This window comes from Trachypithecus francoisi, unplaced genomic scaffold (genome assembly GCF_009764315.1).
Source record: "Trachypithecus francoisi isolate TF-2019V2 unplaced genomic scaffold, Tfra_2.0 Lachesis_group0, whole genome shotgun sequence".
NCBI lineage: Eukaryota > Metazoa > Chordata > Mammalia > Primates > Cercopithecidae > Trachypithecus > Trachypithecus francoisi.
The window spans coordinates 184,926,433-184,940,550 of record NW_022681453.1 but is presented as its reverse complement, the minus strand read 5'-3'; the positions used below and the strand labels follow the sequence as shown (position 1 = coordinate 184,940,550).

At 39.7% G+C, this 14,118-nt stretch overlaps 1 pseudogene; it reads left to right on the top strand.

The window, feature by feature from the left end:
- The first annotated feature begins 457 nt into the window (after positions 1-457).
- On the top strand, positions 458-13,530 carry LOC117078894 (annotated as a pseudogene).
- The last annotated feature ends 588 nt before the right edge of the window (positions 13,531-14,118 follow it).

Sequence of the window (14,118 nt, the reverse complement as noted above, 5' to 3'; positions counted from 1 at the left end):
CAGGAAACTGGTGGTCAGAATGGAATGAAAGCAAAGAAGAATTAGAAGACAAATGGGATTTAGGTGGGATTTGAACTCTACAGAAAATCTCATGGCTGCCAGATTCAGCTAGAAAAGCTCATTATCAGTGTTTAACTTATTTTTTCTAATGCTAGCATATGTCCCCTAGTTTTCTTTGTAGTCACACCTTGAAGTGGAAGTGACTTTAAGTCAGTAGTCTCACCTTTCAGGGCAGGCAGATATGAGATATTACAAATATATTGTAACTCTGCAGAGTTAAAGTTGACTTTGGAATACAAATTTCATGTACCAAAGTAGCCTTACGTTTTCTCTCTTCAGAAATGCAAATCAAAACCACAATGAGATACCATCTCACACTGGCCAGAATGGTTATTATTAAAAAGACAGACATGTGTGTGTAACTTTCATTTATCAGACCTCAGGAACTCAAGCTTTCATGAGCCTCTGGGTGGACAAGTACCAGCACTACTCCTTGGGATGGATGGAGTGTCACAGGGAGCAGGCAGCCTAGCTGTACAACCTGGTGCAGGGTGGTAACTTTCCTCACCTTTAAGTGTATGGACCATCAGGTGCCGGAAAAAAGACAAGTGCTATGTGTGTTCTACATGAACTTTATGGTGTTGGAGTGGAAAAATTGAGAATTGAATATCATACCATCAGGACTCCATATAAAAAAATTGAAATTAGCACCATTGCAAGTAATTACCACCTTGAAGTTAATCCCAGCGATGCTGGAAGTATTGATGAGGTAGTAATTCAGAAGATGTTGAAAACAGTGGCTCAATCACAGCAACTTGAAACAAACTCTCAGATATTTTAAAATGGTATTATTGACAGAAGTTGACAAACTCAATAAAGATGCTCAACATGCCTTGTAAAGAACCATGGAAAAGTTCTTTGCAGATTGATCTTGTGCTACATCTAATGAGATACCACCTATTTGTAGTAGGTGCTTGGCAGTTTGTGTGCCTGCTTCCAGCATTGGAGATATTTACTATGTGTTATGTACTGTGTACAAAAAGGAAGATCTGAATCTTCCTTCACAACCGACTCATAGACTTGCAGAGAAGTCCTGCAGAAATCTCAGAAAAGCCCTGCTTATGTGTGAAGCGGGATATCACTACAGACCTCATGGACATTTCAAGGAACATAAGAAAATATTATAAATAAGTCTAAGCATGTAAATTTGGCAATTGAGATGAAATAGAGAGATTCCTTAAAAGCCACAAACTGCCAAACTCACCGAGAATGTACATATATTATATATAATTAATATATATAATTAATAAGTATATGTGTGTGTAACTCATATATAAAACTATTTCTATTGAAGAAATTACATTACTAGTAAAGGCAAAAATCAGAAAGTCCTGAAAAAGAAAACTTTCTGTTCAGATGGTTTCACTGGCAGTGAAGAAAAGGCAAAATCTGCAAGATTGGTAAAGAAAATCCCCTACGCTAGGCGACTTCTCTTTATTACTTGGTCTACCTCTAAGGTTTACCCAGTCAGGCTGTAGTGCTGTAGTTACAGAAGAAGGCCTGGAATGTTGGTCCCTGGTGGAGTAAAGGAAGGGATCTGTCCACCCGGAGAACTTAGCCCTTTTTGTAGTCCATACCATGAATACTGAGAACCTTGGAAATCCTTTCTCAAGTGAGCCTGAGCTTGCTTCCAGGGTCTCCATGGGTCTCTTTCTGAGTTCATCCCTATACTCACGAGTTGTTCTCAGAAAGTGTAAACAGAGCTTGGACAGGGTTAGAGGTGTTCACACAAACATGCAAGAAGACTATTGCAGGGCTGAAGGGAGAAGAGGGTGAGAGGAGGGAGACCTGGGCCTCAGCTGGGAGCCAGGGACTGAAGGCTGGCTCTCCTCATTAGACCCTTATGTTCTAGTGGGAGATTTCGTGGGGTTTGAGAATTCTAAACTTGAACTTGAAAGTCATAAAGGCATTTTTTTTGGGGTAGGAGGAGAAAATGCATTTTATTCAGTCATTTGTTAACTTGATGAATGGCTTTTAAATACCTAGGCATATGGTAAATTGTATTCATTTGTACTCTTGTCTTGGGTCCCACAGTGTAAGCACCAGGATGGGTTGGTGAGGGAGCTTTGCTCACTAACAAATTTTCAGCTCCTAGAATAGTCTCTGGCACAGTGGGCACTCAATAATAATTTTGAATGAATGTGTAGATGAATGAATGAGTTTAGTCTTCTTATCATCCCAAGAAGAATTCCAGATATAAAGAAAGTGGCCTACTTGAGGGTGAAGAATGGGAGGAGGGAGAGGATGAGAAAAAATAACTGTTAGATACCAGGCTTACTACTTGGGTAACAAAATAATCTATACCACAACACCCCCTACCCATGACGCAAGTTTACCTATATAACAAACCTGCACATATATCCCTGAACCTTAATTACAAGTTATTTTAAAAAAGAAAGAAAGTCATACCTGGACACAGAGTGTAGCATAATAGTCATTGGAGACTCAGAAGGGTGAGAGGGGAGCAGAGAGGTGAGGGTTGAGAAATTACTTACTGGGTACAATGTACACTATTCAGATGATGATTATACTAAAAGCTTAGATTTCACCCATGCAATATGTTCACATAACAAAACTGCCCTTGTACTCCTTGAATTTATACAATTTTTTTTTTTTTTTTTTTTTTTTTTTTTTTTTTTTTGAGACGGAGTCTCGCTCTGTCGCCCAGGCTGGAGTGCAGTGGCGCAATCTCGGCTCACTGCAAGCTCCGCCTCCCGGGTTTACGCCATTCTCCTGCCTCAGCCTCCCGAGTAGCTGGGACTACAGGCGCCCGCCATCTCGCCCGGCTAGTTTTTTGTATTTTTTAGTAGAGACGGGGTTTCACCGTGTAGGCCAGGATGGTCTCGATCTCCTGACCTCGTGATCCACCCGTCTCGGCCTCCCAAAGTGCTGGGATTACAGGCTTGAGCCACCGCGCCCGGCCGAATTTATACAATTTTTTAAAAGGCCAACATAAGCATGCTTTCTTAAAAAAAAAAGTGGTAATAAGAAGTCACTGACACTTCATAGAAGAATGAATAGATAAGAATGATTTGAGAAGGAAAATCCTTTAAGGTGTTAGACATAAGGAATATGCTGTTATTTGCCCTGACGGACTGTGTAAAACTAAAACCTATGAGGCCATCTCAGAACAGCCACACGGACCCCAGTGGACTGTCACAAGCTGTGTTTCAGGAATACCAGTCTTAGTCATTTCCTTGGAACTCATTAAACCTCTGCTGTGAGCCCCAACCTTGAAGTGATGCAGCAGTGACTCACATAGCTTCCCTGCCCTCCAGGACTTGATTCAGTATCTGCCTTATTTGCCAATGAGAGGCTGATTCTCAAAAGAAACTTTGGCTCAAATACGATACCTGAACAAACAATCTCAGCATTGAAATAACCAATGGTATTCTTAGAAGAAAATAAATTTGAGAACGTAATGCAAGAAATTGTAGTAGCAGTACATGTTTGTCTCACGCCAATACAAATTCTCCATTTACCATTTGAATCTAATTGAAACAGCATTTTCAAATAAATCCAAACTAGTTATGTTCCTATAACACACAGTCATGGTTATTACTCAATTTCAAGATGAATTATCCTCAACCATTCACTATATCAAGGGGAAAATGCAGCCAACAAGCAATTTAATTATTTAAAAGAACATTGGAACAACTAAACTTTGGCTACAATTACCACGTGAGTAAAACAGAAGGACAGAAAGTAATGTGTTGACTGTTTGCCATTCAAATGGCTCATTGAGTCTCTAGCAATCATATGGTACAAATAGGACATTTATATAACATGCAAATGTAGGGCCCAGAAAAAAATCAGCAGCAAACTTTCACATAGCTCATTGACTTATGATCTTTAATGAATAAGCCACGGTGGAGCAATTATTTCACTGATACCACATTTATTATTGCTGTAATTTCCTCCTTAGTTCTGTTAACTGTGTTATGAAATAAACAGCAATACTCATGATTTCTTTTAAAATGAAACTAACTGCTATGTAGAGAACAGTGAAATAAAATAAAATATATTTATTAAAAATGAATATTTGTTTATGTTGTTTGTGAGTTAAAAATCCATCCATTAAATAAGACAACCAGACACAAGATACTGAATCCTGATATAAAAATACGTTTGAAAGTATATATTTACCCAATACACACAACACAGAGCTATAGAATTGCTCTTGTTGATTATTCAGCTAAATAACATCTTTTGCCTTGATTACACATGTTTATAAAGGAAAACTGAAAAACTCATGTAGATTACAAAGCTATTACCATAACCATTCTACTATCAACACAGAACTATGAGAAATACAATTTACAAAGTGCTAAGTACACTTGTACACTGTACCCTATTATACTTATAGTAAAGTTATTGGAGAAAAGGAAGAAAACTTATTCTAAAATTGGAAAATGAAAATAAAAATTTCCATAAAAATATAATTTTATTTTTTATTTTTATTTTTTAAATTATATTTTAAGTTCTAGGGTACATGTGCACAATGTGCAGGTTTGTTACATATGTATACATGTGCCGTGTTGGTGTGCTGCACCCATTAACTCATCATTTGCATTAGTTATATCTCCTAATGCTATCCCTCCCCCTGCCCCCCACCCCATGACAGGCCCCGGTGTGTGATGTTCCTCACCATGTGTCCAAGTGTTCTCGTTCTTTAATTCCCACCTATGAGTAAGAACATGCAGTGTTTGGTTTTCTGTCCTTGCAATAGTTTGCTCTGAATGATGGTTTCCAGTTTCATCCATGTTCCTACAAAGGACATGAACTCATCCTTTTTTTATGGCTGCATAGTATTCCGTGGTGTATATGTGCCACATTTTCTTAATCCAGTCTATCATTGATGGATATTTGGGTTGGTTCCAAGTCTTTGCTATTGTGAATAGTGCCGCAATAAACATATATGTGCATGTGTCTTTATAGCAGCATGATTTATAATCCTTTGGGTATATGCCCAGTAATGGGATGATTGAGTCAAATGGTATTTCTAGTTCTAGATCCTTGAGGAATCACCACACTGTATTCCACAATGGTTGAACTAGTCTACAGTCCAACCAACAATGTAAAACCATTCCTATTTCTCCACATCCTCTCCAGCACCTGTTGTTTCTTGACTTTTTAATGATTGCCATTCTAACTGGTGTGAGATGGTATCTCATTGTGGTTTTGATTTGCATTTCTCTGAAGGTCAGTGATGATGAGCCTTTTTTCATGTGTCTGTTGGCTGCATAAATGTCTTCTTTTGAGAAGTGTCTGTTCATATCCTTTGGCCACTTTTTGATGGAGTTGTTTGACTTTTTCTTGTAAATTTGTTTAAGTTCTTTGTAGATTCTGGATATTAGCACTTTGTCAACTTTTCTCCCATTCTGTAGGTTGCCTGTTCACTCGGATGGTAGTTTCTGTTGGTGTGCAGAACCTCTTTAGTTTAATTAGATCCCATTTGTCAATTTTGGCTTTTGTTGCCATTGCTTTTGGTGTTTTGGCCATGAAGTCCTTGCCCATGCCTATGTCCTGAATGGTATTGCCTAGATTTTCTTCTAGGTTTTATGGTTTTAGGTCTAACATTTAAGTCTTTAATCCATCTTGAATTAATTTTTGTATAAGGTGTAAGGAAGGGATCCAGTTTCAGCTTTCTACATATGGCTAGCCAGTTTTCCCAGCACCATTTATTAAATAGGGAATCCTTTCCCCATTTCATGTTTTTGTCAGGTTTGTCAAAGATCATATGGTTGTACATGTATGATACTATTTCTGAGGGCTCTATTCTGTTCCATTGGTCTATATCTCTGTTTTGGTACCAGTACCATGAGGTTTTGGTTACTGTAGCCTTATAGTATAGTTTGAAGTCAGGTAGCGTGATGCCTCCAGCTTTGTTCATTTTGCTTAGGATTGTCTTAGCAATGCAGGCTCTTTTTTGGTTCCATATGAACTTTAAAGTAGTTTTTTTTCCAATTCTGTGAAGAAACTCATTGGTAGCTTGATGAGGATGGCATTGAATCTATAAATTACCTTTGGTAGTATGGACATTTTCACAATATTGATTGTTCCTATCCATGAGCATGGAATGTTCTTCCATTTGTTTGTGTCCTCTTTTATTTCATTGAGCAGTGGTTTGTAGTTCTCCTTGAAGAGGTCCTTCACGTCCCTTGTAAGTCGGATTCTGAGGTATTTTATTCTTTTTGAAGCAATTGGGAATGGGAGTTCACTAATGAATTGGTTCTCTGTTTGTCTGTTATTGGTGTGTAGGAATGCTTGTGATTTTTGCACATTGATTTTGTATCCTGAGACTTTGCTGAAGTTGCTTATCAGCTTAAGGAGATTTTGGGCTGTGATGATGGGATTTTCTAAATATACAATCATGTCATCTGCAAACAGGGACAATTTGACTTCCTCTTTTCCTGATTGCATACCCTTTACTTCTTTCTTTTGCCTGATTGCCCTGGCCAGAACTTCCAACACTATGTTGAATAGGATTGGTGAGAGAGAGCATCTCTGTCTTGTGCCAGTTTTCAAAGTGAATGCTTCCAGTTTTTGCCCATTCAGTATGATATTGGCTGTGGGTTTGTCATAAGTAGCTCTTATTATTTTGAGATACATTCCATCAATACCTAGTTTACTGAGTGTTTTTAGCATGAAGGCTGTTGAATTTTGTCAAAGGACTTTTCTGCATCTATTGAGATAATCATGTGGTTCTTGTCTTTGGTTCTGTTTATATGCTGGATTACATTTATTGATTTGTGTATGTCGAACCAGCCTTGCATCCCAGGGATGAAGCCCACTTGATCATGGTGAATAAGCTTTTTGATGTGCTGCTGGTTTCGGTTTGCCAGTATTTTATTGAGGATTTTTGCATCGATGTTCATCAGGGATATTGGTCTAAAATTTTCTTTTTTTGTTGTGTCTCTGCCAGGCTTTGGTATCAGGATGATGTTGGCCTCATAAAATGAATTAGGGAGGATTCTCTCTCTTTCTATTGATTGGAATAGTTTCAGAAGGAATAGTACCAGCTCCTCTTTGTACCTATGGTAGAATTCGGCTGTGAATCTGTCTGGTCTTGGCTTTTTTTGATTGGTAGGCTATTATTGCCTCAATTTCAAAACCTGTTATTGGTCTATTCAGGGATTCAGCTTCTTCCTGGTTTAGTCTTGGGAGGGTGTATGTGTCCAGGAATTTATCCATTTCTTCTAGATTTTCTAGTTTATTTGCATAGAGGTGTTTATAATATTCTCTGATGGTACTTTGTATTTCTGTGGAATTGGTGGTAATATCCCCTTTATCATTTTTTATTGTGTCTATTTGATTCCTCTCTCTTTTCTTCTTTATTAGTCTTGCTAATGGTCTATCAATTTTGTTGATCTTTTCAAGAAACCAGCTCCTGGATTCATTGATTTTTTTGAAGGGTTTTTTGTGTCTCTATCTCCTTCAATTCTGCTCTGATCTTAGTATTTCTTGCCTTCTGCTAGGTTTTGAAAGTGTTTGCTCTTGCTTCTCTAGTTCTTTTAATTGTGATGTTAAGGTGTCAATTTTACATCTTTCCTGCTTTCTCCTGTGGGCATTTAGTGCTATAAATTTCCCTCTACACACTGCTTTAAATGTGTCCCAGAGATTCTGGTATGTTGTGTCTTTGTTCTCATTGGTTTCAAAGAACATGTTTATTTCTGCCTTCATTTTGTTATGTACCCAGTAGTCATTCAAGAGCAGGTTGTTCAGTTTCCATGTAGTTGAGTGGTTTTGAGTGAGTTTCTTAATCCTGAGTTCTTGTTTGATTGCACTGTGGTCTGAGAGTCAGTTTGTTATAATTTCTGTTCTTTTACACTTGCTGAGGAGTGCTTTACTTCCAACTATGTGGTCAATTTTGGAATAAGTGGAATGTGGTGCTGAGAAGAATGTATATTCTGTTGATTTGTGGTGGAGAGTTCTGTAGATGTCTATTAGGTCCACTTGGTGCAGAGCTGAGTTCAATTCCTGGATATCCGTGTTAACTTTCTGTCTCATTGATCTGTCTAATGTTGACAGTGGAGTGTTAAAGTCTTCCATTATTATTGTGTGGGAGTCTAAGTCTTTTTGTAGGTCTCTAAGGACTTGCTTTATGAATCTGGGTGCTCCTGTATTGGGTGCATATATATTTAGGATAGTTAGCTCTTCTTGTTGAATTTATCCCTTTACCATTATGTAATAGCCTTCTTTGTCTCTTTTGATCTTTGTTGGTTTAAAATCTATTTTATCAGAGACTAGGATTGCAACCCCTGCTTTTTGTTTGTTTGTTTGTTTTCCATTTGCTTGGTAGATCTTCCTCCATCCCTTTATTTTGAGCCTATGTGTGTCTCTGCACGTGAGATGGGTCTCCTGAATACAGCACACTGATAGGTCTTGACTCTTTATCTAATTTGCCAGTCTGTGTCTTTTAATTGGAGCATTTAGCCCATTTACATTTAAGGTTAATATTGTTATGTGTGAATGTGATCCTGTCATTATGATGTTAGCTGGTTATTTTGCTCGTTAGTTGATGCAGTTTTTTCCTAGCATTAATGGTCTTTACAATTTGGCATATTTTTGCAGTGGCTGGTACCAGTTGTTCCTTTCCATGTTCAGTGCTTCCTTCAGGAGCTCTTGTAAGGCAGGCCTGGTGGTGACAAAATCTCTCAGCATTTGCTTGCCTGTAAAGGATTTTATTTCTCCTTCACTTATGAAGCTTAGTTTGGCTGGATATGAAATTATGGGTTGAAAAAATCTTTTCTTTAAGAATGTTGAATATTGGCCCCCACTCTCTTTTGGATTGTAGAGTTTCTGCTGAGAGATCCACTGTTAGTCTAATGGGCTTCCCTTTGTGGGTAACCCGACGTTTCTCTGACTACCCTTAACATTTTTTCCTTCTTTTCAACTTTGGTGAATCTGACAATTATGTGTCTTGGAGTTGCTCTTCTTGAGGAGTATCTTTGTGGCGTTCTCTGTATTTCCTAAATTTGAATGTTGGCCTGCCTTGCTAGGTTGGGAGGTTCTCCTGGATAATATCCTGCAGAGTGTTTTCCAACTTGGTTCTGTTCTCCACGTCACTTTCTGGTACACCAATCAGACATAGATTTGGTCTTTTCATATAGTCCCATATTTCTTGGAGATTTTATCCGTTTCTTTTTACTCTTTTTTCTCTAAACTTCTCACTTCATTTCATTCATTTGATCTTCAATCGCTGATACCCTTTCTTCCACTTGATCAAATCAGCTACTGAAGATTGTGCATGCATCACGTAGTTCTCATGCCATGGTTTTCAGCTCCACCAGGTCATTTAAGGACTTCTCTCCACTGTTTATTCTAGTTAGTAATTCATCTAATCTTTTTTCAAGGTTTTTAGCTTCTTTGTGATGGGCTCGAACATCCTCCTTTAGCTCAGAGAAGTTGGTATTACCGATCGTCTGAAGCCTTCTTCTCTCAACTTGTTAAAGTAATTCTCCATCTAGCCTTGTTCCATTGCTGGTGAGGAGCTGCATTCCTTTCAAGGAGAAGAGGTGCTCTGATTTTCAGAATTTTCAGCTTTTCTGCTCTGGTTTCTCCCCATCTTTGTGGTTTTATCTACCTTTGGTCTTTGTCGCTGGTGATGTATAGATGGGGTTTTGGTGTGGATGTCCTTTCTGTTTGTTAGTTTTCCTTCTAACAGTCAGGACCCTCAGCTGCAGGTCTGTTGGAGTTTGCTGAAGGGCCACTCCAGACCCTGCTTGCCTGGGTATCACCAGTGGAGGCTGCAGAACAGCAAATATTGCAGAACAGCAGATGTTGCTGCCTGATCCTTCCTTTGGAAGCTTTGTCTCAGAGGGGCACCCGGCTGTGTGAGGTGTCAATCAGCCCCCACTGGGAGGTGTCTCCCAGTTAGGCTACTTGGGGGGTCAGTGACCCACTTGAGGAGGCAGTCTGTTCGTTCTCAGATGTCAAACTCTGTGCTGGGAGAACCACTACTCTCTTCAAAGCTGTCAGACAGGGACGTTTAAGTCTGTAGAAGTTTCAGCTGCCTTTTGTTCAGCTATGCCCTGCCCCTAGAGGTGGAGTCTACAGAGGCAGGCAGGCCTCCTTGAGCTGCGGTGGACTCCACCCAGTTTGAGCTTGCTGGTTGCTTTGTTTACCTACTCAAGCCTCAGCAGTGGCAGATGCCCCTTCTCCAGCCTTGCTGCTGCCTTGCAGTTCAATCTCAGATTGCTGTCCTAGCAGTGAGTGAGGCCCCACGGGTGTGGGACCCTCTGAGACAGGCACAGGATATAATCTCCTGGTGTGCCATTTGCTAAGGCTGTTGGAAAAGTGCAGTATTAGGGTGGGAGTGTCCTGATTTTCCAGGTACCGTCTGTCATGGCTTCCCTTTGCTAGGAAAGGGGATTGCCCAACCCCTTGTGCTTCCTGGGTGAGGTGATGCACTGCCCTGCTCCATGGGCTGTACCCACTGTCTGACAAGCCCCAGTGAGAGGCACCCAGTACCTCAGTTGGAAATGCAGAAATCACCCATCTTCTGCATTGCTCATGCTGGGAACTGCAGACTGGAGCTGTTCCTATTCGGCCATCTTGTAGTAGCCTATTCGGCTACTAGTGGGATTAGTAGCATAATTAGTGAGTAAGTTAATAACTTTCCTATTTTAATTATTATTCAGAGTTTGCTCTTCAGTTGATTATATGCTTTCCATGTGTGTATGTCTGTGTTGTTTATTGCTATAGCATTGTATGTATACATTCATTATTATATATCCTTAACAGACATAGAAATACTAGAAAAACTTAATCGCTGTTTTCTTATTTTGGTTTCCATAACTTACCTTTAAATATGGGTGTGACATTTTTAAATTTATGTTATTATCATTTTTATCTCTAATCTTTCATTTTTCTTCTTCTTTTTTTTTTTTTTTTGACAGGATCTTGCTCTGTTGCCCAGGTTGGTGTGCAGTGGCACAATCTTGGTTCACTGCAACCTCTACCTCTTGGGCTCAAGTGATCCTCCCACCTGAGCCTCTCAAATAGCCGGGACTACAGATGTGTACCACCATGCTTGGCTAATTTTGTATTTTTTTGTAGAGACAGTTTCTCCATGTTGCCTAGGCTGGCCTCAAACTCCTGGGCTCAAGTGATTCACCCACCTTCACCTTCCATAGTGCTGGGATTATAGATATAAGCCACATGCCTGGCCTATTTTTATCTCTAACATTTCTTTATTTGTCTCATAGTCTTCCTTTTATTGCAACCATTTGCAATGTAATCAAAGCAATATTTTTGCTTTTTATCACCTATGGATATTAATTCTTCTTATGTTTTCTTCTACTCAGAATATTGCCTCTTTTTCTTCTGTTTTTTTTTCTCTGTTTTTTGAATTTTATCTCTGACCTCCATGTTAAATACTTTCTCAAATGCTTAATCATCCTAGGCTCCGAGGAACATACATCAAGCTGATATTTGGCAACTCTCCGTGTGATTTTGTTTGTGGGGTAGTCATGATGGTGGTGGGGCAGTAGTGCCTGTCAACTGGTGCACTTCATTATAGATTGATCAGAAGGAAACCCAGGCCATTTATTTGTGAGACTTCCAAAGGTCAATTGCTGTCAGTCTTGGAGTCTTTAATCTCCTGACTTTAGAATTTAGGATTCGAATAGAGAGAGAGCTAGGGACTCACTTTTCAGCAGACAGATTTTCTGTTAATCTCTTATTTTCAGTATCTGGACGTCACTCCCAGCCTTCCTTGTACCTTGTATTCCCAAGGCCCAATGCTTTTTCAATTAAGACCTTGGGAGAGTAAACATCTGGGCTTCTTCCAGGGTGGAGAAGGGACAGGTCCTTGGGGTTCTAGGAAAGACAAGGAGATCTAGATTTCTCACTGCTCCTTAATCAAACTTTCAAGTACGTTTTCTGTTTTTCAGTTCCAGCTAGCTTTCCTGACTTCAGAAGTACCTGATGTAATAAATATGTGTATATCTGCGGGTGAGGTGGGGCTGTGGCGAGAGTTATCTTGCTTATTTTTGGCCATTCATACCCCAACCACCACCAGCAGCTCACGTGTTATTGTGTCTTCTCTATTATGTCAGTTAAAGTACTTTCTATTTTTATTTATTCTCCATTCTCCTTTTCCCATTTTCTCTCTCTTATTTTATGGATTTCTTGCATTTTAATGGGATCTAGAAATCTCAAAAATAGTTATAGTAACAGTGGTAATATGCTATTTCTAAAAACTAAATAGGGAGTGATGAGAAATCAGGAAAAATCAACAACGAAAGGCAGTGAATTGGATGATCTGATGGTCTGTGCCATCAGATCTCTTTAAATAAAGAGATTTTCCTTGTGGGGGTTTGTGAAAAGGGAGGATAAATAATCCAGCAATAAGCATTAAGAATAGCTAACCATCTTCCAGGCCCCGTAGTACTTGGGTTGTGAGCAAAAGAAACAGCTACCACTAAGAGGGTTACCAAAGAAACAATCTCCTTGAGGTGGACCAAGTGTCAATGAGCTCTGGAGGTGAAGGAAATTCAGTACAAAAGAGGCTGAGGAAGTTGGGAATTTTGTCAATGCCACTTGAAGTGTTCCAGAAGGCATAATGGAAAGCCTTGGGAGCTTGGTAAAGAGTAAAAATTTGGCTTAGGTTATGAATGTTCAGAGTCCTAATGGATGGCTTGAGTTGTTTGGACAACCAGCAGTGACCTAGATAGTGATGAGTGTAAGAGTTAAAGGGCTTGTCCTGGTGGTCCATGGAAAAGATGAGTGATCAGTTTTAACAAGAGGAACCTTCTCAGGCCTGGCCTTTTGTATGATTGGGATTGGCGATACAGGTGGTGGTGTGGCCTCAGGGACTAAGCCAAGAGTATCAGGGGCTTGGGGGGTGCGGATCTCTCATGTTTAGGAGCATATTGGGCTCTATGGCTTTCTTTATAGATTAAAGTAAATGATGTGGAAGCTCACTACAAACTCTAAGGCCTCCATCCACCCAACTGTGACCTAAATCTGCCATCAGTGATATATGCAACCCCAGAAAGCATACCAGGGCTTTATTTTCCTCACCTGTAAAATGAAGGTGTTGGCTTACTTCAGTGCTTCTCAAACTTTTCCACCACACGGATCTTGGAGAAACCTGCAGGGGTGGCCTGAATAAACAACATTTATCACATTGTAGCTTAACATTCAATGTGAAGTTAAATGGGAAATAATATTAGTCCTTGCAATGTGATCATTTCCTGACATATTAATTAGGTTTTACTTTTCTGCTGTAGAGAACCATGCCAAGTTAGAGCTATAAGTGTTGTGCTTCCTGTATTTTTTCTCTTCTGTTTCATAGAGGTTGTCAGATCCGTGTTTTTTTCTATTTCATGTTTTTTTTACAGTGTGAGCGAGAAGCTGATGAATGTTATTCATTCTGCCTATCTGTGCATGTCTGAACTCATGCAGATGCCTATTGTAGGTGTAGAATTGGATAATGCAATGGAAAAGCAGCATGGGCCATGAGAGAGATGGCATATTTCCCCTCAATCTGTGAGAAGGATAGAGTTTGGGAACCTGTGTACAGGGCAGACTTAGGCCCCATTCCTGGTTGCACCCAGGAAAGTCTGTGGTGTCACCAAAAGCTTTACCTTGATCTGGAGGCTCCAGAATCAGAGAGTTCCACATCTGAGCTTAACTCTGTTGCAACAGATTTGTTAGTTTTAAGAGACCCCAGGTCCTTGAACAGAGTATCAGCAACAATGGAGTGAAGATAAGACATCCTTATCTCATTGGAGGGACTTCATGGAGGACTCTCAGATTTTTGTACAATCCTAGAAGGAACCTTCCTGACTATTGCTCAAATTCTCTTTTGTGCCAGCTTAGCAGGTGGTAAGAGTCATATTTTACCACACGTAAACTGTCTTGGCCTCCTTTCCTTCACTGGAGAAATGAAAGATAGACCTACATGATTTTTATGGTCACATCCAGCTTTAAAATAAAATGTAATTCTTTTTTTATCAGACAAATGATCCTACTCTAAGAATTCCTTCCTACCCCATCTCCCGGCAGTCCCTAACCCCAAGCCCACTCCCTGTTCTAACACAAGCAGTT